Consider the following 25,113-nt stretch of genomic DNA (forward strand, 5'->3'; position numbering starts at 1 on the left):
CTCAGCCTTGCCTGGTGCTTAGCTATATGACCTTGCCCAAGGTTAGCTGACTTATCTCTATCCCTACTTTTCATAGTAGTGTATACGAATATGCATTTATTTCATTTGATTCTTGGGAGAATTGGTTTAGATAGTACATGCTTTTTGGCAGCTGGTGCACAGTAAGTACTTAATGAAAGGTATTTTAAGAAAAGGGAAAATGTTATCAATAAATGATAGAACCATACATAAAAACAACTTAGGGTTATTAGAATTTAGAAAGGATTGTGGCAGTTACTATGCTTTCCATGCTAAAATGAAGGCATGGAAATACTGTTGATCATCAATCCTTTTTTGTTAGTATAATAATTGGAGATATTAATAGTATTTTGCTCTTGCTTTCTACTATCTCTACTACAGAGACGACATAATCAGAGTTTCAATAACAGGCTTTGGGCCTTAATATTTACTTCTAGGAATTTATTATAAATATATTCACTAGGGGCGCCTGGGTGGCTCAGTCGTTAAGCGTCTGCCTTCGGCTCAGGGCATGGATCCCAGAGTCCTGGGATCAAGCCCCACATCAGGCTCCTCTGCTATGAGCCTGCCTCTTCCTCTCCCACTCCCCCTGCTTGTGTTCCCTCTCTCGCTGGCTGGCTGTCTCTGTCAAATAAATAAAATCTTTAAAAAAAATAAGTATATTCACTAATATGTGTATATAGATGTATATGGACATTGATTATATCATCTTATAATAAAGTCCTGGACATTTGCTAATTTTCAACTGGGACACATTATGAGCAGATTATATTGTATGCATATGATAGATACTCACAGATAGAATGAATAGGGTTGGTGATAGAAAACAGGAGTGATCTTCATGGTGTATGAAATAAAAAGAATAGAGCAAATAGGGTACAATCTTATATATGTATAAAAAATCCACACAGACTCACATTCGTATATGCATAAAGTATTTCTGAGAGGATGTTCTGAAATTTGAAATTGGTTTCTTCTAAGGGGTATATGTCTTGCTTTGGAGGGAGATTTGCTTTTGTATTTCTTGTATTTTTATGGTGCATATAACATGTAAAAATTAGTTTAAAATATTCATGGAAGGAAATAAATAATAAGGCAACAATAGCTGTCTCAGGATGGTTGGCATATGTTTGATTTATATTTGTGTGTGTGTATGTGGTATATCTGAGTTATTCTCTAATTCTCTAAGACACATCTTTCTTTTGTAATAAAATAAATATAAATTTTAAAAAGATAGCATTGGTTGGCAGATTCATAAAAGTAATTTGAAATGAACTATAATTGACTTTTATTCCACTTTATCATTAATTTGTGCATTGATTTTTAGCATTTCTGAGTAATTTCAGTATAAACTTTAAACTTTACGTAGTAGCTTTACTTTTTTTTTTTTTTAAGCCCTTACAGTCACCCATCTTGGGACAATATAATCACCCTCTTAAATTTTGACTTTATAAGATTATTCACACATTTTTACAAATGGAGACAGCAGAAACAAACCAAACCCAAATTGTTTTTGTATCATCTTATATGGTTCTTAATAATACCTTTTCGAATTATATTATTCCTCACTTTTGCTCCTGCAGATAAAATAAGTCATGGCTTAAATAAAATTACAATGCCTTTGTTCATTTCAAAAACATTTAAAAAAATACAGCCTATTTCTGCATTAAAAGTGATAGTGGTTGAATATTAATTGGCATTATTATATAGATGTTAGGGGGAAAAGTTAAATATTGTGTCTCATAGGTCGGTCATTATTTAGGTTAACACAGGACTCTCAGAAATAGGTAGAAATCAGCAATTGTCTGACCTGAAGTTAAAGTACAAGGGGCACATCAGTATTTCCTCCATAGACATAGATGTGTTTGAATAAGTAGATTTTTGTCTTGAAGGAAATACAGGCATCCCAACATAAAACAATTTGCTGCTATGAGGGCAGGATTTATGATCTTCATTCACGGCTGAATGGCCAGGATCCTGTGCCTGAAACATAGTAGGGGATGGTTAAATATTTCTTGACTTTTGTAATTTTTTAACATTAGTCTTCAAGTTGAATTGATTGAAATGTAAAGAAAGCTGAACTATATATCTTTCGATTGTTTAATCTATCTTCAATTATGAGATATGGAAACTTCTAAAGATGAAAAACAGAATGCTGACGTATCTGTTGGGATCAGGGCAGCTAGAAAGCCTTATTATGCAAATCTATTTAAATTCTATTTAGTGATATTCCTGGTATATTTTGAGATTGATCACACAGTTAACAGCAACTCTATTTTTCAAGGATACTCTATAAACCTATTTTGATACACTTTTTTTGTGCTTGTCTCCTTTGAAGAGTCCCTGTAACCATTCAGCCAGGTGTGGGGAAGATATGTAGTAGCTGAGCATCCTTCTGACACTATCCTCAGAATCATCTTTGGAGATGCTTTCACCCTGCCCGTCTTCTTCAGCAGCCAGGCAGAGTGCTGACTCCTTCACAGCAGTGAGGAACTCTTTTGGCTCCAGAAGTAAGTTGACTACATTCAGTTTGATCATTGCCAGTGGTTTTCAAAATACTTAGAGGAGGCTAACTGGAAAGCTTGCAAATTAATATACAAATGAAAACCAGGATTATTCATTACTGACTATTACACATCTTTTTTGAGTTTTATCTTTCTGAAGATATAGTTACTACTTTTTATGTTGATAACCTACATCTTTATGGGATTTTCTGAGATTTCTTTCAGGACTGTTTCACATGCTCATCATGATTTATATTTGCAGCTTTGAGGCATAGAGAGGGGAGGGATTAAAATAATAATGTTTGCACATGAGCAAAGGATTCAGCATGACCAAATATTTTATTAAAGTTGCTTGTCTAATGAATTAAGAAGATAGAAAAAAAATCCTTAGTCTTTTGATTCTTAAAAATCAAGTGCCTTTTCCATGACTGCGATCTCCAGTGGTATATGGAGGGTGAGGGACTAGTGCAAGAAACAGCATTTCTCTTGATTGGTTGGTTTATTGAGTGACGTGTTCTCTGTGTCCTTGAAGGAGAGTTTATGGCAACTTATAAATATGCATACTAAAAAAATAAAAGAGAAATCACAGGTTAGGGACATGGATTGAAATCGGGACATGAAGATTATACAAGATGCATAATGTAATATGTTATACAGCACCCCCAAACCAATTCCCAACTGCATATTTATCTTTGGGCTTTTTCATTACTGGATATATCAGGTAAATACATCAATTACATGATTGTTTATGTTTATAGGATTTGAAAAGTAAGAACAGTATCTTGGGGAATGTTCAGACTTTCCTAGTTCATACTTATAATCCTATTGTTTTGCCAATTTTTTAGTTTATCTGGTTTAAGTTTGATGTATTTCTTTTTTCCCTTCTCCCAAATACTTGGTGTAGGCATCCCTTGCTTCTCTTAGGGATGTATTTGTTTCACAATCTCGCCACACAAAATGATTATGAGTACATTTTTGTAAACAGTAAAAGTTTGATTTAGCCTAGATTATTTATTTTAATTAGGTGCTTAGCAATTAAAATTTCCTTGTAGAGAATGGGTAGAAAGTACTCAATAACCTTAGTTTTATTTTGTAACATATTACAGCTTCAATATGCCAGCAACAGACAGGTCTGTGTCCTTAAGGGAAGAGAGACCGTTAAGAATTTATTTCTGAATTGTGGTGCTATCTATGGCATAGTTAAGAGAGGCATTCAGTGTGTTGTTGCTAGTATACTCAAAGTAATGTAGAAGGACTACGCTTAAGACATAAACAAATAAGATGTATTAGTTTATATTGAAGTTAATTCATTGTAACTGTAGCATAAAATGAGTCTGAGTATGCAGAAGATAGATTACAAATCATTATTTTAGAGTAGGTTTTTCTGTGCTTATTTTATTACCTTGTACTCTTCGTACATCATTTATTCATTTATCTTAAAAATTGCTTTTGCTGTTTTTGTTCTTGTGCTTTTTATTAAATAAAGCAACTTGAGGGAGACATTTCAGATTTTCCAGGTTTTGCTTTTTTTAAAGAAATGGAGGACCCTGACGAAGCTCGAGTCGATTTTACACGTTTTGAAGATATAGAGATATATAAGGTTTGTTTCTTTCTCCACAAGAACCTACAGAGATTTCATATGCCCAAACAATAAATTAGATACTTACTACATTTTTGTTTTCCACAGATAAAGCTGACTTTTCTAAAAAAAAAAAGTCTGACTTTATGAAAGCTATTAGCATCGGAAATATATTTACTCAGATTCTCTACTGTAAATCACAAGACTAGTGAATTCAAATACATTTTTATTTACTAATGGGTATAATCAAGGCCAAAAGATTTACTTAATTAACCTGGCAATAGAAGGCTAAACAGAAATAATTTATATATTGAGAAGGACTCTTCTGAGTTAATGCTTAATTCAATTTTTGAATTACCAGTCCATTAGTCTGTAAAATAGAGCCTCCTTTTCCCTTTCTATTTTTTCTTTGCAGCAACATTAGGCTGAAAGTCTTGCATGGAATTAATCACCCTGAAAAAAGAGAAAGTAAATACATTCCTAATTAGGTTCCTCAAATTTCAAATAGCTCGTTGAAAATTCATAGCACATCCATTAAAATCCCTTTAAAAATAAATGGAATACTAGGAACTTTCTTAGAGGAAGTAAAGCATGAAAAAGCAGTAAAATAATGAGGCGATGGAATATCTATTCGTTACTCGTGTAGGACAGTTGAGGTAGGGGTGGTCGTTTTGATGGTTATTTTTCTCACTGTGGCATTTTCAATTAGTCTTGGCCAGTAAAATAGTGCTTTTGTCTGTTTCTACTGTTTCTTCTTGTTTAACTAAAGCACTGTGATAAAATTAAACCATAAACAATAATATCTGAACAGGAAATGTGCATGCCTGTCTAAATATATACATACGTATATATGTATCTAAAGGTAATTTACTATATACATAGCAGTAATGATAATCACTCTACAAAGTTACTATGACTTCTAAATAGTAAGTATTCTTACTTAGATTAAATATATAATATTTTTATTTTTCTAAAACAAATTTCCCTATGTTTAAGACTTGTAAATTATCATCTGGGATAACATTAATTGACAGTGGCTTAACTGTTCATTATAATAATCAATATATTATCATTTGACACCCTCCAGTACTTTTTAATAGACATTAACTTGTTTGATTCTTATATTATCTCTATAAGATAATTTAACAAATAATATAATAAGTATATTATCTCTATGAGGTAGTTTAACAAATAGGCTCTCAACCAGATATATATATTTTTACACTTAATACCTTTGAGTATATATTTACATACTTAAAATTGTCTTAGATGCTTGAGCCATGAAAACACAAATGGAAGGGGCACCTGGGTGGCTCAGTCGGTTAAGTGTCAACTCTTGATCTCAGCTATGTCTTGATATCAGGGCTATGAGTTCAAGCTCCTCACTGGGCTGCATGCTGTGTGTGGAGCCTACTTAGAAAAAAAAAAGGGGGGGGAAAGAAAACAGAAGGACAATTAGAGTTTCAAGGACATCCAGTGCAATAGAATTTTTAAGCATCAACAATGAAATCTCTTTCTTTTTGTGTTTTCTTGTTGTCAGAGTTTGACCCAGTTTATTGCAGGCTTGCCATTCTCCGTGGGTGTTTATTTTTCCAGTGCCTTTATATTGCTACCCTCTCCCCTTCTTAGTCTTGGCTACATTCCTCAGGAGCTTATTTTGTGATAGGTGATGGATCAAGACCCTGTCCTTGCTGTTATGAAGCAGGTACAAATGAATCCAACTGGAATTTTTGTTTAAAAATAATTATAGATCAGTAGGAGAGGTAAGGGTATTTCAATGCAGAAATAACTATCATAAGATAACTAGTGATGGAAAGCTACAAATAGTCATGTGAGCTCAGTGGAAAAAGTTTTTCCACCTGAGATTATGCAAATATACTACTTAGTGTAAGTAGACTTTGAGCCTCAGAGATAGGTTTCAACATTGGACTATTGTTAATGTGCTGATGTGTTGTCTCACTTAGATAAAAATTCCAGAAGCTAGAGAGATAATGCACAGTTCTCCCAAAAGCCCTTAAGTACTGACACCAAAACTAAAAATGCCTTAGCTGGCAATACTTGATGTAGAAAGGCCACTGCTCTCTGCCTACTGTTAGCATCAGCTCTGTGGGTTGCTAATACGATGGTTCTTACTGTGAAGTGTTCTGGGATGAGGTCTGAATAAATGTTTTGCTGTAGGAGATAATGATTACTTTACATTTAGGGCCAGGAGAGATGGATGTCATGTGGAGAGTATTCCTGGCAACTGATATTAGANGAGGAAGAAGCAGGCTCATAGCGGAGGAGCCTGATGTGGGGCTCGATCCCAGAATGCCGGGATCACGCCCTGAGCTGAAGGCAGATGCTTAACCGCTGTGCCACCCAGGCGCCCCAACAATCTTAATTGCAAAGCATTGGCTATGAAATTCATTGGAAAAAATCCAACTTGTATAGACTTAACCTAAGTTATTATCCCAATCATTGGGAGGAGCACTCTGTTTCATGTCTAGTTAACCTCCCTTATATCACTGTGGCCTGCACGGGGGGTATTTTAACATATGTCAGATTTAGAATTCTCTGGGTAAACTGAGGCATCTCTCATTAATATTAAAAAGAGCGTGGGAGACTTTAGCGAGGAAAACATTTGGGTACAAAGACTTCATTTAAAAAAAAAGCTATGATTTACTGTAGCAAGAAACTCACAGACTAGAAGAATCAGTGTAGGCTACACTGATTATAAACACTAACAATATTACTAATGACTTATAGAGGTGAAAACACAATGAAATTACAGAACTACATGGAAAGACGTGTGAAAAAAAATCAGGGACTCTGTAGACATATCAATGCCACCTGGAAACATTAATAATTTAGGAAAACCTAGAGACTTGATTTCGAAAAGTGCTAACTTTGATATCTAAGACTGTTAACTTAGATTATATGGTTTTGACACAGAAGTATTTAATATCTAGAATGTTGGAGAACCTCAGTGGTGTTGAAGATACTTTATCATCCAGAAGGAATAAATAAAACACACCATTTGGGGGTGGAGACAAGCAGGAGGAGACATATGGCTTAGTCTCAAATGATAACATTTTCCATCGTCCTTCATTACATTGGTAAAGCTGGATGATGACTGTGACTTGGCAGGTAGTAGCTTCTCATTTGCCTAATTAATCTTACCTTCAGTCATTATCAATATTGAAGGTATGATTTACTTGACATAAAGATGCATTTTCCCCCTATATTTATTTATACAAAACACAAGTCACATAAGATTTGGCAACTCAGGTAAAAGCTTTGTTGCTGAGGTGAAAGCAACTTTTTTTAAGGTGAATGTTCTTCTTCGTGTCAGGCAATTAATTCTAAATCCATAATAAGAATCTGGCTTTTTGATCACTTGCATGCAGACATGGATTACTGTTCTAAAGCCTGAAGTTTTAACATACTGTTTAATATCTGAAAAACAAATAACCTTTTAATACCTGCTTACTTATTTATGTCTTGAAGATAGAGTTCCATTACAGGCAAAAGAGTGCCTTTTAGATTATTTCAGTACCTACTGCAATAATGATTTCAAAGCAGAAATAATCCACAGTTGAAAACATACATTCATTATTTATAAGGAGACAGAAAAAGAGAGTAAATTTTTTCTAATAAGAATTCTCTACTTAGAGGACTGAAAAGGAAATACTGACAAATAAAATTATATGTAATTTTAATATAATAGTTTCATTTAATCAAGGTTATATTTTGGAGCAGTTTTCAATATTTGTTTTATGTATCTTGAAATGAAATGGTGAAACTCAAAATTTTAGGTCAGGTTTAGTTAAAGAATGACTCTTTAATAATTATAACGACAATAAAGTAGACCTATGGGATTCATGGATTTTGCTGATGTAGTTATATTCAAATGCCAGCAATCTGGAAACTGGTATCCAAGAATGAGTCACATAATAGTGAGTCCGGCAGAAATCCAACATCTGAATCACTTTTGGGTTTGTTCTCTAATCATCATAATATGTAAGTAACTTTTATTAAAGGTAACTTTTATTATAGAGAAATTCCTTAAAATTCTTTGGTAATGCTTTACTGTGGTTTGTGGGCAGTTTCTCAGTGGTTTACCTGATTTCATTTGGAGACAAAATCCATATATATGGCTTCTTGTGCAAGGGAATTCATGTATAGGGATCTATAATACCTCATTATGAATCATAGTGATAAATAAGGAAGATATTGAAGAAAACATCCAATAGAATCTAGCAATCATCAAGTCTAAGTCCAGCTCATCTTTCTCCAGTCTTAGTAGTATCTTTATATTTATTTTTGCCACATGATACCCATGTGAAAAAGTAACTAGACCTCAGAAATTATCAAGCCTTTCCTCTACACCTAGACAGGTATTTTGCTGAAATAGGCTTTTTTTTTTTTTAATGCTTTCGTTTCTCAGGATGTATCCTGAATCATTTTCAGAAATAAATCCAGACATTAATAAAACAGTAACTTCAATCTGTAAGACATACCATGATACGAAAAAGTCTAATTATTCTACTCCAAATAAGCCAAAAGACCATTTATTTACATATTTTGCAATGCCCTTTTATGCAAAATACTCATGTGAAACAGCAGATATCAGGGATTTACTTTAAAAATGCATATATCAAATGCATTAAAAATAATAAGAATGACAACTCCAAAGCACTGGAAATCCTGATGAGGAATGGTAAGTTATAGATTTATATCTTATTTCTTGTTTTAGTAATAGGTGTGTTTGGTATGCTGTATATCCTTGCAAATTAGTAATCTGTGTTTAGAGCATTCAGTAATTTTTACTTCACTAGAATTTAAATTAACCAGTATTCTATAATCATTCTTAACAAATAAAAGTTTATTGAAAACAAGAATAAATCTGAAAATAATTTTGATTAAAATTATACAAAATTATCTTGTATCATAAACCCAAATATGTAATATAATATGATCCCAAAATTGTAAATTCTGAAATTTATAGAAGGGTCTCATGCAAGTAACACATTAAAATAGCATAAACATACAAACAAAAAAATTGAGAGCTAGTCTGTGTTCATGGAGAGAAGTCAATATTGTCAAGATGTCATTAATTGCCAATTTGATATGTAGATTCAATTCAATCCCAATCAAAATTCCAGGATGTTATTTCATGGATATCGACAAACTGATTCTGAAGTTCATATGGAGGGGCAAAATACACAGAATAATCATCATAATATTGAAGAATAACAAACTTGGGGGACTGATGCTACCCAACTTCAAGACTTAACTATAAAGTTGTTTACTATAAAGCTACAGTAATCAAAAAGGTGTGGGATTAAAGAAAGAATAGGCAAATAGATTGGTAGAACAGAGTAGAGAGCCCAGACATGGATCCCCATAATTATAGTCAACTCATCTTTGACAGAGGAACAAAAGCTGTACAATGGAGCAGACAGTTTCTTCAACAGATGTGCTGGAACAACTGGACATACACATGCAAAAATTGAATCTAGACACAGATCTTAAAACCTTCCCAAAAGTTAACTCAAAATGGATCAGAGCCCTCTGTGTATATGCAATACAATAAAACACCTAGAAGATAACATGGGAGAAAACTTAGGTGACATTGGGTTTGGTGATGCCTTTTTACATAAAACACCTAAGAAACAATCCAGGAAAATAATTGATAAGCTGAACTTCATTAATGTAAAAACTTCTCTGTGAAAGAAGATGTCAAGAGAATGAGAAGGCAAGCCACGGACTGGGAGAAAATATTTACAAAAGACATATCTGATAAAGGACTGTTATCCAAAACATACAAAAAACTCTTAAAACTCAACAATGAAAACCCAAACAACGTAGTTTAAAAAGGAGCCAAAGACCTTAATAAACACCTCACCAAAGGAGATATACAGATGGTCAATAAAACAAAACATATGAAATATGCTCCACATCATTTTTCATCAGGGAATGCAAAGTAAAGCAACAATGAGCTGTTACTTCACACCTATTGGAAACAGCTGGAACTCATACTCTGCTGATGGGAATGCAAAATAGTACGGCATTTTGGAGGGCAGTTTGCCTGTTCCTTAAAAAACTAAACCTACTCTTATGATAAGATCTAGCAATCATCCTTCTTGATATTTACTCAAAAAACTTAAAAATGTACATCTGTACAAAAACACGCACATGGATTTGTACAGCAGCTTTACTCATAATTGCCAAAACTTGGAAGCAACCAAGATGTCCTTCAGTAGGTGAGACGATAAATAAAACTGTATATCCAGACAATGAAATTATTCAGCACTAAAAAGAAAAGAGCTATCGGGCCACGAAAAGACCTGGATGAAACCTAAATGCCTGTTAGGAAGTGAAAGAAGCCAATCTGAAAAGGTCTGATTCCAACCATATAACATTCTGGGAAAGACAAAACTATCAACACAACAAAAAAGATTAGTGGTTGCTCCGTGTTTAGGAGTATGGGGGTAAATAGAGCACAGAGGATTTAGGGCAGTGAAAATACTCTGTATGATGCCATAATGGTGGATATGTGTCTTTATACATTTGTCCAAACCCATAGAATGTGGAACACCAAGAGTCAATGATAATATAGACTGTGTATGGGTTTTTGGGTGATTATGGCCTGTCAAGTTTACATTCATTATTTTTAGCAAATGTCCCACTATGGTGGAACTTATTAATAACAGGGGAGTGTTTACATATGTGAGCCAGCGAGTATATGAGTAATTTCTTTGCCTTCCCCTCAATTTTACTGTGAATTTTAAACTGCTCTGAAAAAATAAAGTCTTAATTTTTAAAAAATGGTATAAACGTGTCCATAGTTTCATTGTTGAACTTTCTTCTATGTGTCAGGTTTTAAATAAATTCCTTATATATTATGAAATATTACTGTATATGGAATGGCCATATTTGAGATGGAATGGTTTCTCATTCTTGTATTACCTTGTATTAACTTGATTTACTAATAAGATTGAGAAGATTTGCGTGAGTTTATTGGTCTTTCAGATTTCTTTTTTGGTGAAGTCCTTTGTTAATTTTTATGTTAGCTTACGTTTTTCTTATCAGATTGTAGTAGTTTTTTTAAAAAATGTATTTTGCAGTTTAGTCTTTTGTGGATTTCTTGAGTTTTATAAAAGTGCCCCTAATCTGTGGCTAGTGTTTTCACTTTAATAATGTTATACCATATTCATCAAGGACTAGTAAGTTCAAGGGTTGAGGCAGGAATTACATTTTTTTCTTCCTAAATGAGACACAAACTCATAAGATAATGGGTAATACACAGCTTTGTTTTAATGCTTGCACCAGACCCTTGACACTCAAAAGGGCATAAGTGGGGAATAATATATAGCTTATATTTTTTACCCATTCAGGAGTTGTTTACACACGCCAAAGTAAAAGTAGAGTGGGGGCTGTGGAATTGTTCCTACAGCTGGCAGATCCCCAAGGAAACTTGACCCTTTCCCATCCAGTCAGGGGAGCCGCACCTCCATCAGAGAGTGTGCCGGTACGTTAGTGGTAACCTGGATGAGATTGTGTTGCCTCAGACTGTACTGGGGAGATGGTCATTAAACACCCTCTTTTATGGTGTCATCTGAGTTTTCTTAGGTCTTATTTAGTGTAGGTCTATATGCAATCTATCTATCTAATAACCCAGAGATAGTTCTTAAATATAAAGCTACTGACACATTTAACATTTCATACATAGGATGGATGCTTTAATTCACTGTATTTTATTGTCATCGAGTTTTCATCAGCATTTTTTAATATTTAATAATTTCAGTTCTTAATTTTAAGGGACAGTGCAGTGAGAAAGTAAATCATTTTTACAAAGAGGAATCTGCATGAAGGATCCCAAGCTCCAAGAAAGGGAATGTCCCAGGAAGTCCTCGTCCAGATAAAATGTTTTCATTTTAATTTGGCAAATTTATCAATTATTTCTTTTGGTTTGGAGAATGTGTGTTTTTCTTTCTTTCTTTCTCTCTCTCTCTCTTTCTTTCTTCCTTTCTTTCTTTCTTTTTCTTTTCTTTTTTTCTTTCTTTCTTTCTTCTTTCTATTGTTTAAGCAATTCTGTTATTAAAGAAATAAAGGTATTTTCTTATATGTTCTTGTAATATTTTAAAAGTTTCTTCACATTTTTTTATGTAGTGTGGAAATTAAAGTGGATTTGGAGTAAAGTTCAGTTTTATTTTCTTTTTTTCATTCTGATAACCAATTGTTGTAATGCCAGTTATTGAACATTCCATCCTTTCCCCATTGAATTGAAACTCTAATGCTGCCATACACAGGGCTTTCATATATGCACAGAAATATTTCTTGTTTTTTCTGTCTTATTTCATCGTTCTCCTCATCATCCCTGCACAACTGCCATGCTGTAATTTAATTATTCTACTTAGAAGTCTTGATAGATTGTAGAATTAATTAATCCACTGCTTTTGTTTCTCCTTCCAATTTTCCTTAGCTAATAATGTTGGCTTTTTATTTTTTATCCTTCTATTTTAATTTTGGGAATAGGCAAGTTTGGTGAAAAATCATGTGTTAAATTTTACTGAAGTCACATTTACTGTAGTAATTTTTATTTTGGCTTGGGAAGAAATAGTTTTTTAAAAAAAATTTTATTAAGAAATGTATCAATCAATGAACTTTTTCAGGTCCTATAAAAAAGTTTTATACCTTTCTCCTTATATGTCTTGCATTTTTTTTTCTATTTCTTCACAAACTTCTGTGCTTTTGTGAATGAGCTTTTAAAATGTTATATTTTTCAAAAGATTGTGTCTGTAATGTTGCTTTTATCCTTACGTCTGCTAAGCAACTTTAATAAACTCTTATTAGTTTTAGTTATTTGCAGTTGTTCTTATAATTATATAATTTTATTTTTATATCTATACAAATAGGATCATTACAATTTCCTTTGTATTATATTTCTATTATTTAATTGAACAGGTTAGGAGATCTCTTAAACAGTGATGAATGCAAATGGTGAGTGTGGCCATTCTTATATTTTTCTTGACTTTAAAGGAACTGTTTCTCATGTTTTGCCATAGTGGACGATGTTTGTGTTAGACCATTTTATGGTAAGTACTAATATGGCATATATACACTTTTTCAAACTACTGAAGCACAATCATCCTTTTTACCATTTTCTTCGTAATGAACACTATATGGAGCTTCTATTACAATAATCAGTTTGAGTTTTTAACGGGTCATGATGATGGAACTCATCAAACCTTTACCCAGTGTCTGACTGTCTTTAATGTGTTCTTTATTCCCCATTTACACTGTAGTCAGCATTAAAATACCATTAAGGAAATTCATGGCTTATTTTTAAAAATTTTTTGAGTTGGGGAAGGGCAAGATTATGCTTTGAAACCCTCAAAATTTAATAATTTTCATTTTATTAGAATTTCTTCCTCCTCCAGAATAATGTCCTCTACTTTTGTAAAGCTTGATTTTGGCATATTTAAATGCACAATCTTTATGATAACTGGAAATAAAATGATCAATCTAATTTCTAGTCTGAATCTAGAAGTAAGTAGGAAACGCATTTTTTAAATTAAAAAGCAAGTAAGCAGATAGTCACGTAATTGAATCGAATTTTAAAACAGCTTGACTCTATTTACAGTTGAAAGATTAGGTGATGGGTAGTAGGGAGGGCACGTATTGCATGGTGCACTGGGTGTTATACGCAACTAATGAAGCATCAAACTTTACATCGGAATCTGGGGATGTACTGTATGGTGATTAACACAATATAATAAAATTAAATTAAAAAAAAAAAAGACATGTTTTCAAAAAAAAAAAATAAATAAATAAATGTTTAAGCACTGTACTGTAAAGAATGAAACAGCTGAAGACTTTCACAGCTTGTTACCTGTATCTTTTTGTCAAAGAAACTGCACTAATAAATAAGCCATACATTTCCCAAAATTTTTTTAAAAAAAAAAAAAAAAAAAAAGAAAGAAAGATTAGGGACTATGAGAAGATTCTTCATTTATTTGAGCTTCCACAGATGATTAATGGAAGACACTGGCTTATCTTCTCTTAGGGTGTAACGTTAAAAATTTAAGGTTCTTTTGGGACTGTTCTACAGATAAAATCTCTTGGTTTTCCATGTTCTAATTTATTTCTTTGGTCATCATTGCTGTCTATACTGCTGTGTACTCCCATTGGCCAGTGGTCATTGTTGTTATGATTATTATCATTATGATTATGTCTTAATATTTTACTTAAAATTTGTTCTTATTTTATTGAAACATTTAACACTTACAGAAAGGTTCACAAACCATATGTATATTTTAATGAATAACTACACTATAGGTAACTGAAACTACCATTCAGTTCAAGAAATAGAATATTGCCTTTGTCCTTCTCTGCTTCTTATCAGAAATGTTATCCTTTTTCACTAAGCTAACAACTGTATAACAATCTAAGCTATGTTATAATAATTTCTTTGTTTTCTTTTAGAGTTTCACTTCCTATACATACTTCTATGACCAATATTGTTAGTTTTGTCAGTTTTTAAACTTTATAGGAATGGATTAATACTGTACTTACCATTTGTACCTTGTCTCTTTTGCTTATAGTTCTGTTTTTAATATTTTGGAATGTATTTCAGTTGTTGCATATAGTTGCAAATTGTAAATATTCATCACTATAGTGATGTTGTATTAATATACTAAAATTTATCTCTTTTTGGTGGATATTTAGGTTATCTCAAGTGTATAAGGGTATGCAAATAAAGAACATTTTTGCACATACACATAGATTTTTCACCTTAATTCTTCATTAGTTTTCATTGATGTTATGGAACACTGATTTTCAGGTTTTGAAATAGCCTTGTATGCCCAGAATAACTCATTTATTATATTTCTTTTATCGTTGGATTCAATTTGCTAACGTTTTAAGGATTCTGACATTTATATTAAAGGGAACTCTTGAACTGTAGTTTTCTATTTTTGCAATCTCTTTTTCTGGGTCTGTATTAGGCTAATGCCTGCCACATAGAATGAGTTAAAGAGTGTTCTGCTTTTTTATGGAACAATTTGTGTAGAATTAATATCATTTCCCATTAAATGTTTGGTGAAATTCACCAATGAGACAGTTTGTGTACATACTTTGTTTTTTTTAGAAAATTATTAATTGTTCATTCAGTATCATTAAGAAATAGTCTATTTCCTTATTATACTTTCAATGTCCATTGAATCAGTGTAGATGACCCTCTTATTCCTGATATTACTAATTTGTATCATTTGTTTTTTGTCGTTGTTGTTTTTGTTTTTGTATGTGTTTGATTAGCCTGATTAGAAGTTTACCAATTTTATCAATCTTTTCTAAGACCTGGATTTAAGTTATATTGATTATTTTTCTATTATTTTTCTGTTTTTCATTTGTTTTCTCTGATTTTTTTTATCATTTGTTTTCTTCTATTTACTTTAGGTTAATGTTGCTCGTCTTTCTCTATGCTGCAAGGGTGAAAGCTTAGATTATTGATTTTATATCTTCTTTTTTCTAATATATGGATTTCATGCTATAAATTTCCCTGTAAGCAGCGCTTTTGCTGTATTTTGCTGTTTTTGATAATTAGTATTTTTATTTCAATTTAGTTCAGAATATTTCTAAATTCCCTTGAGACTTTTGACCTATTAGTTATTTGGAAGTGTGTTTCTTAATCTCCTATTATTTTTATTTTTTGAGCTATCTTTGTTATTGATTTAATAACATTTTTCATAGTCAACTAAGAATATACTCTGTATGTTTTCTATTCTCTTATATTTGTTAAGGTGTGTTTTATGGCTCAGATTGTGCTCTGTCTTGGTGATTGTTCCATATGAGCTTGAGAAGAATGTGTATTTTGCTGTTGGATGAAGTATTCTATAAATTTCAATTATTTCAAGCTAATTGGTGATTCTGTTTAGTTCTTATTTCCTGCCTGCTGGATCTATCAGTTACTAAAACAGGGGTATTGATGTCTCCAGCTACAAAAGTGGGATCATCTATTCCTCTTTGCAATTCTGTCAGTTTTTGCCTCACTTCTTTTGATGCTCTGTTGTAAGGTACATGCATATTAAGGACTATTATGTTGTCTTGAACAACTGACTCTTGTCATTATGTAATCTTCTTTATTCATGATAATCTGTTCTGAAGTCAGCTCTGAATTAATGTAACTATGTCAAGTTTTTGTTTTTTTGTTTTCTGATTAGTATTAGTATGGTCTATCTTCATCTCTTGTAATCAGTGTTTCTTTAAAATAGGTTTCTTGTAGAAAACATATAGTTAAGCATTTTTTAAACTGAATCAGACAATCTCTGTCTTGGAATATTTGTGCCATTTATATTTAAAATAATTATTGAAATAGCTGGATTAATTTTTGCAATGTTTTAACTTTGCTATCCATTGTTCTTGTTCTTTTTAATTTATTAACTGCTTCTATTTTTCAGACTTTTCTGATTTTATTTGAACATTTTATATGATTTCATTTTCTTTCTTCAAAAGTATAATTAATACATTTTTGTTTAAAAGATTTTTTTAGTGGTTGCTCTAGCATTTGAAAAATACATTAACTTCTAATTAAGTTTGCTTTTAAATAACACTATACTAGTTCACAAGTATGCACATAACAGCATTCCCAATTTCTTCTTCCTATCCTTTGTAGTATTGTTGTCATTTGTTTTACGTAACCATATGTTATATTCATGTAAAGCATTGTTTGATTATGATTATGTTTTTGAAATAAATAACTACCTTTTAAATCAATTAAGAATATAAGAAAAGTATTTTACTTTCATTTTTTCCTTTTCTGATGCTCTTCTTTATGTTGATCCAATTTCCTGACTTATATTATTTTTTTCCTCCTAAAGAACTTCTTTAACCTTTATTGCAGAGCCTGTCTGTTTGTGATGAATTACATCAGGTTTTATTTTGTCAGATTAAGTCGTTATTTTTCCTTTACTTTTGAAGAAAAATGTTGCTGGACACATTGGTTTATTTTTATTTTTTTCAGTACTTTATGTGTTTTAATCTACTTTCTTGTTATATGGTTTCTGATGAGAACCCCAATACAATTCTCACCCTTTTTCTCCAATAAGTAAGGTGATTTTCTTCTTCTGGTTTCTTACAAGATTACCCTTTTATCTTTGGTTTATTGCAGTTTGAATATAATATGCCTAAGTGTAGATTTTTTTTAAATATTTTTTTTCTGTATGATGTTCTCTTAGCTTCCTACATCTATAGTTTGCTGTTTGTTTTTAATATTAGAAAAGTTTGGGCCTGGGGTGCCTGGGTGGCACGGCGGTTAAGCGTCTGCCTTCGGCTCAGGGCGTGATCCCGGCGTTATGGGATCGAGCCCCACATCAGGCTCCTCCGCTATGAGCCTGCTTCTTCCTCTCCCACTCCCCCTGCTTGTGTTCCCTCTCTCGCTGGCTGTCTCTATCTCTGTCAAATAAATAAATAAAATCTTNNAAAAAAAAAAAGTTTGGGCCATTATTACTTCAAATATTTCTTCTCCATTATCTGTATCTTCTCCCTTTGATATACCAGTTGCTTGTGTTTCACCCTTTGAAATTGTCCCACAGTTCTTGGATGTACCCTTTTTTCCCCCACTTGTATTTTAGTCTGGAAAGTTTCTATTGACATATCTTTAAGCTTATTCATTTTTTCCTTGGCTGAGTCTAGTCTACTACTAATGAATGCATTAAAGGTATTCTTAATTTCTGTTAGTGTACTTTTAATTTCTACCATTACTTTTTAATTTTCTTAAAGCCATTTCTCTGCTTATATATTTTTTTAAGATTTTTATTTATTTATTTGACAGAGAGAGACAGCCAGCGAGAGAGGGAACACAAGCAGGGGCAGTGGGAGAGAAAAAACCAGGCTCCTAAAGGAGGAGCCTGATGTGGGGCTTGATCCCAGAATGCCGGGATCAGGCCCTGAGTCGAAGGCAGACGCTTAACGACTGTGCGACCTAGGCTCCCCTCTCTGCTTATATTATCCATCTGTTCTTCCACGTTGTGTTTTTCTTTTATAGCTAGCTCTTAATGAATTAATTGTAGTTATTTTAAATTTTGTCTCTGTTAACTACACTATCTGAGTCATATTCATGTCTTGTTCTGATGCTTGGTTTGTCTGTGTTTTTCTTGCTTTTGTCATACCTTGTAATTTTTTAAATTAAACATCAGATATGTTGTACCCATTAAAACGAATTGAAGTAAATAGGCCTTCAATCTGAAGATTTATATTCATCTGGCTAGAGAAGGTTTTTTTTTTTTTTTTTTTTTTTTTAGTATTTATTGTAGTATAAGTAAGTGCTAGAATCTTCAAATTCTTCTAGTGTCTTTGTTTTTGTCTTCTGTCATAACTTTGTGCTTCTCTTAGAACTCCTCTTTGGGAAGAGTCTTTGTCTTTTTTTTTTTAATGTTTTTTTATTATATTATGTTAGTTACCATACAGTACATCCCTGGCTTCCGATGCAAAGTTCGACGATTCATTAGTTGCACAGAACACCCAGTGCACCATGCAATAAGTGCCCTCCTTACTACCCATTACCAGACTATCCCATTCCCCCACGCCCTCCCTTCTGAAGCCCTCAGTTTGTTTCTCAGAGTGCATAGTCTCTCATGCTTCGTTCCCTCTTTTGATTATCCTCCCTTTCTTTATCCCTTTCTTCTCCTACCGACCTTCCTAGTTCTTATGTTCCATAGATGAGAGAAACCATATGATAATTGTCTTTCTCTGCTTGACTTATTCCACTAGAGTCTTTGTCTTGTAGCTAATCCACTCTGAGTATATTGGAGCTCTGTTTTGGTGGTAGCACGTGGGGAAAGGGAAATCTGCTATAATGTTATGATTTAGTCTGTCTTTAAGTGAGGTGTGACTCCTGTTCGTGATCTTCGTAAGTTTTTCTATGGACTTATAGCTTTTCCTCTTATTAGAATGAGTCAGAAAGGCTAAATGTGGCTCTGGTGGATGGAAATCTTTTTTCCGGAGGCCTAGAGCCAGAACAAGGCTCTGGTAAAATCTTTCCCTTTGAAGAGTGTGCCTTTGTTAGGGAGAATGATCTGAGTATTTAAAAAATGGTTAGTTTCCCCTTGCCCCTGCTAGAAACAGAATGGGATTATTTTTCTCTTTGCCCTCTGAGTCCCTCTGGGTTTATGGAGGTAAAAGCCATCAATGTGGGGGATCTTAAGACTGTGGCTTCACTTTTACTCTCATCTTTCAGCAATTTAGCAAAATTACTATTAAGTTGTTCTTAGCAGTTTATGGTTCTAGCAGCTTCTGCTCCAGGTTAAGTGTATGTTGGCTGTGTGTCTCAGGTTGTAGCTGGTTTTCCAGATTTCATGGTGGTAGTTTTTCCTGTGACTTCAGTTCTCCGATTGGCCCAAGAAAAGTCACTGATGTTTCGTTTGTTCAGCTTTTTGTTATGTTACAAGGACTAGAATGACAACTTCCAAGTTCTTTACGTGTTGGAGAAGAAACCTTTTCAGTCTTTTTATTTTTTCCCAGCTTTACTGAGATATAATCGACATATTGTGTAAATTTAAGGTGTAGGATGTGATGATTTGATACATATATGTATTGTGAAATATTTACCACAAGGTTAGTTAATATATTCTTCACCTTACATAATTACCATTTTGTTTCTGCTGTTGTTATGAGGAGAGCATTAAAGCTCTACTCTCATAACAATTTTCAAGTTGGCAGTACAGAATTGTTACCTATAGTCACCATGCAGTATATTAGCTCCCCAGGACTTATTTATCTTATGACTGAAAATTTGTACCCTTTGACCCAAATCTCCCCATTTCCCTCACTCCTTAGCTCTGGCAACCACCACTCTGTTTCTATGAATTTGGTATTTTTAGGTTGTACATATTAGTGAGCTCATAGCTTATACAGTATTTGTCTTTCTCTGTCAGTCTTTGAAATGTAGCCACTCTGGTTAGTGGCTTACAGGATTTAATTTGCATTTTGGCTGATGACTAATGAACTTCAGCAAGTTTCTGTTTGTTTGTTGTCCTTTTAGATATTCTTTTAAATGCATCGCTGTTTAAGACTGCCTGTTTTTTTTTAAAGTAGTCTGTCCTTTTCTCAGTGACTTGTAGAAGGATTTTATGTATTCTCAATATGTGTCCTTTATCAAATATGTGTTACAAATATCATGTCTCATTCTGAGTTTTTGCCCTCTTAATTTAATAATGGTAGATTTTGATAAAGAGAAGTCCTTACATTTACTTTTAATGCAGTACAATTTATCAGTGTTTTCCTAACTTTTACTTATTGATTTTTTAAAAACTTCTATAGTCTCCGAATCATGAATTTACTGTCTTATGCTATTTTCCAGAAGCTTAATTATTTTGCCTTTCACGTTTACATACACAATCTATTTGGCATTGTTTTTTTTACATATAGTGTAGGGTAGGATTAAGATTTTTTTCTTATATTAATAGCTATATGACTTATTAACAATTTTTTCTTTACCCCTCTGCTATGTTCTGCCACTTTTCTTAAAAATTATGTATAGGTGGACACTTAATGTATGGCAAATGTGGCAGAGTTCAGCTGCAAAATGAAGATAGTGTTTTGGATACTTTATTATGTTCCTCACTTTATTTGGTTATATCTATACCTATACCATACATACTACCACAATTAGTGTAGCTTTATCCTAAGTTTTGTTATCTGGTAGTGCTAACCCTCCAACATTGTATTTCATAATAATTCCTGCTTTTCATAGCATGTTTTATTGCAGCCATAGTAGTCATTTAAATTTACCTTATTATTTATTCCTTCCTTTATCTCCATTTTTTAAAAAAAGATTTTATTTATTTCTTTGACACAGAGAGAGAGAGAGAGAGAGAGAGCACAAGCAGGGGGAGCTGCAAAGGGAGAGGGAGAAGCAGGCTCTCCACTGAACAGGAAGCCCCACGCAGGGCTCAATCTCAGGACCCTGGGATCATGACCCAAGCTGAAGGCAGCCGCTAAACTGACTGAGTCACCCAGGCACCCCATCTCCTTTTTTTTCTCTCCTATTTTTTATTTCCTTCCCCTGATGAACTCCCATTGGCTTTTCCATTATTTTGGGTAGGCTGCTGATATAACTTATCTTTTTGTTTATCTGATAATGTCTTCATTTTTCTTCATATATAAAGATCTGTTAATGTTTACACATTTAGTATCATTATGCACTCTGAAATTGACACATTGATTTCTCTTATTCTGAAATGTATTTCAAATGATATTAATATAGACACTCTAGTTCTTTGATTAGTATTTACATGATCTATTTTCTGCCTTTTTGCTATTAGCTGTTTGCATTTTTAAATTTAAAATGGGTTTCTTTTAGGGCACTTGGGTGGTATAGTTGGTTGAGCGACCTACTCTAGGTTTCTACTCAGGTCATGATCTTAGGGTCCTGAGATTGAGCTCCGTGTTGAGCCCTGCACTCAGTGGGGAGTCTGCCTGCATTTCTTTCTCTGCCTCTCCCCCGTGCTCCTGTGTCTGCTCTCTGCCTCTCCCTGTGCTCCTGTGTCTGCTTCTCTCAAATAAATAAATAAATAAATAAATAAATAAATAAATAAATAAAATCTTTAAAAATGAATTTCTTTTAGAGGACGTATTATTGGGTCTGGTTTTTATATTCAATTTAATAATTCTGCCTTTTAATTGTAATGGTCATACCATTTATATTTCATGTGATTAGTGATATGGTTGGGTTTTAATTTTCTATTTTCCTACTTGTTTTCTGTTTCGTAAATCCTTGGTTCAGTTTTTTCCTCTTTTCCTGCTTTCTTTTAGAATAATGAGTCTTTTTATTATTCCATTTAATTTTACTTATTAGATTATATAGTTTTGCCTCTTTATTTTATTTTTCCAGAGTTCTAGGGTTTATAAAATGCATCTTTAATGTATCAGAGTTTACTTTTAAATTATATTATACCATACTACCCATATACCATATCACATATACCATGGTTTATACCCATATTTCTACTCTGTCTTTTGTCATTGTAGAATGTGGAATAGCAATGTTGTAGAACTCTACCAATGTAGAAGTAAGCCATGTAATATATTCAACATGTATAAATAAAGTAAAATCTACAACTATTATTTTTAAACAATTTTATTTTAAAGAGATGAGAAAAATATTTTTGTATTACTCACATATTTGCCATTTACATAAGTTCATTCTATCTAGTATCATTTTCCTTTTATCTCAAGAATTTTTAAAAATATTTCTAGTATTATAAGTCCATAAGTGATGAATTTGTCAGCTTCTCTTTGTTCTAAAAGTATTTATTTTATTTATTTTTTTAAGATCTTATTTATTTACTTGACAGAGAGAGAGATAGCCAGGGAGAGAGGGAACACAAGCAGGGGGAGTGGGAGAGGAAGAAGCAGGCTCCCAGTGGAGGAGCCTGATGTGGGGCTCGATCCCAGAACGCCGGAATCACGCCCTGAGCCGAAGGCAGAAGCTTAATGACTGAGCCACCCAGGTGCCCCTAAAAAGTATTTATTTATTTTAAAGTAATTTTTATAACCCTAATTTTATGTAATTTTTTCTTTTAATACTTTAATGATGTCTCTCCATTCTTTTTTTCCACTGTTTTCTATACATAATTTTTGAAAAAGTATACTCATTCTTACAGCTATGTTCTTCTTTATGAAATGTGCATGATTTTAGCTGTATTTTTATTAGTGTTTTGCAAAAAAAATTGTTTAGGCTGTGCCTCAGTGTCGTTTTTCTGATTTCTTTTGCTTGGGATTTGTTGAGCATCTTCCATCTGTTGGTTTGTTATTTCTTTAAATAATCTTTGGAAATATGTCAGCCATAGTTGCTTCAAACTTCTTTCTTGCTCAGGAACTTTTCTAAGATTCCAACTACAAATATGTTAGATTGTGTGATAGTCTCACAGGTCACTGGTCTGTACTTTTTGTTTTTATTTTGTTTTTGTTTATCGTATTGTTTTTGTTGTTAGCATTTTTTCCATGTGCTTTATTTTGTATTGTTTTTCTTGCTACGTCTTCACATCCATTACACATTTCTATTACAATATCTAATCTGGTATATATATTATCTTGTGTGTTTTTTTTTTCATTTTTGATACTGCAGTTTTCATATTTAAAAGATCCCCATGGTCTATTTTGTATATCTTCCATGATAAGGTCATTTTTTCCCCTCTAACTTTGTGAGAATATGGGTCATCTTTATTATAACTGTTTAGTGTCTTTGCTATTTTCATCATCTCATTTCCACGTTGTTGTTGTTGTTGTTTTTTTTCTTCTTTTTTTCTATTAAGTGTTTCTGGTTTGGGGTTATATTTTCTCACTTCTTTGCATTCCTGGTATTTTTTTAAAAATGGGTACCAGTCACAATAAATTTCTATTGTTGGTTGCTGTATATGAAGGGATCCCTCTGCAGATCTCTGAAGTCTCTCTACAGCTTCCTTTTCTCTGATATCTGCATATATATTCCAGACCCTTGACCTCCCTGCACTCTGATCACTAGCCACATAATCAGGAAGATTGCTAGGTTCTGTTTGGGTCACTCCTCCCCTTGTTACAGTGTGGAAATTGCCTTTAGTTAGGAAGCAGAGACAATTTTAGAGATAATCTCACTGCTATTTTTCTATCAAGAATTACATTTCTGTGCTGTTGTCCAATATACAAAATATGATACAATATTATTATTGTATTATAGAATGTATTGTAAAAATATTGTATCATATTTTGTATACTTTTTCTAGTTGTTTAAAATGTGAGAGGGTGTATCAGTCCTATTTCCTTCATCATAGCTGGAGGCAGAACTCTCTATTTTTACCTTAATTTTTGAAGAAAAGTCTTCTGGGCATAGTATTTTAAGTTTGTGGATATTTTGTTTCATTTCATTGTTTTCTAGTTTCCATTGCTCCTTTTTTTTTTTTTAAAGATTTTATTTATTTATTTGACAGAGATAGAGACAGCCAGCGAGAGAGGGAACACAAGCAGGGGGAGTGGGAGAGGAAGAAGCAGGCTCATAGCGGAAGAGCCTGATGTGGGGCTTGATCCCACAGCGCCGGGATCACGCCCTGAGCCGAAGGCAGACGCTTAACCGCTGTGCCACCCAGGCGCCCCGTCTTAGTTTTTTTCTATGCAGTCAAATATTGCCTTTCTATTTGGCTGCTTAATTTTTAAAATTTTCTTCCAAATATTGGATATGAAAAATTATGAAAATAATTTCATAATTTCAGTAGACAAAATTACATTCAGGATGTACTTTTGCTAAGAAAATGCAAGTAAGGTGAGGAATGTTCACTTCGATTCAATTAAGGTTTGACTTTAGTCCTTCTGAAGACTGATCTATTTGTAGCTTGCACTTGTTCTTAGATGAAGCCTAACACTTGTTTGTAGGTGAAGCTCTTCTTGATCCCATGTAAAATTCTTACATGTTTACTAAGGCCATTCCTACTTAGAAAGCCCAAGCTCCTTCTTTTGTTTGTTTGTTTGTTTGTTTGTTTGGCTTCAAACCCTGGAACTCTCAAAAGCTGTGTTTAGCGTCTTTGCCAGACATTGTCTTCTAATTCACTGCAGAATCAGAAGTTGCCCTTAGGTTTATAGTGACCCAAATGTCTGAATCACTTTGGAGTCCCAGTGGAGAACTTCTGGATCTTGCCACAAACTTTCCACTGCCTTAGTTACTTTCAACAGATACACATGTAGGCACACTTACTTTTTTTCTGGATGGTTGGTTCATATCAAACTAATCATTGTCAAAATAATAACTCACAACAGATTTTTATATTTAGATTTTGTATCTAACAAATTCACTGAAATTTCCTCTTTATTTTAATAATATATCTGTAGATTTTATGTACTTTCTACTCCCAATTGTACTAGAATTTATGAACAATGACAGCTTTGTTTTGTCCTCTATAATTCTTACTTAATTTTTTTCTTGCCTTACTCTGATAGATAAACATCCAGTAGAACTTTGAATAGAATTTGTAATGGAAAGCATCATTATTCTTTATA

The 25,113-nt window shown here is 33.0% G+C and overlaps 1 protein-coding gene across 4 annotated transcripts in view; it reads left to right on the forward strand.

Annotated features, from left to right (window-relative positions):
- Positions 1-25,113, forward strand: part of LRFN5 (leucine rich repeat and fibronectin type III domain containing 5) — a 231,304-nt gene that overhangs the window by 101,748 nt on the left and 104,443 nt on the right. For 3 of the 4 annotated variants that reach the window (XM_034648568.1, XM_034648567.1, XM_034648569.1), the window contains one exon: positions 2,357-2,528. The exons of the other annotated variant lie outside the window; for it this stretch is intronic. The gene's annotated coding sequence lies outside the window, so the exon portion shown is untranslated. The remainder of the gene's footprint in view (positions 1-2,356; positions 2,529-25,113) is intronic. 4 annotated transcript variants of the gene reach the window in all.

The sequence above is a fragment of the Ailuropoda melanoleuca genome, chromosome 20 (assembly GCF_002007445.2).
Source record: "Ailuropoda melanoleuca isolate Jingjing chromosome 20, ASM200744v2, whole genome shotgun sequence".
Taxonomy (NCBI): Eukaryota; Metazoa; Chordata; class Mammalia; order Carnivora; family Ursidae; genus Ailuropoda; species Ailuropoda melanoleuca.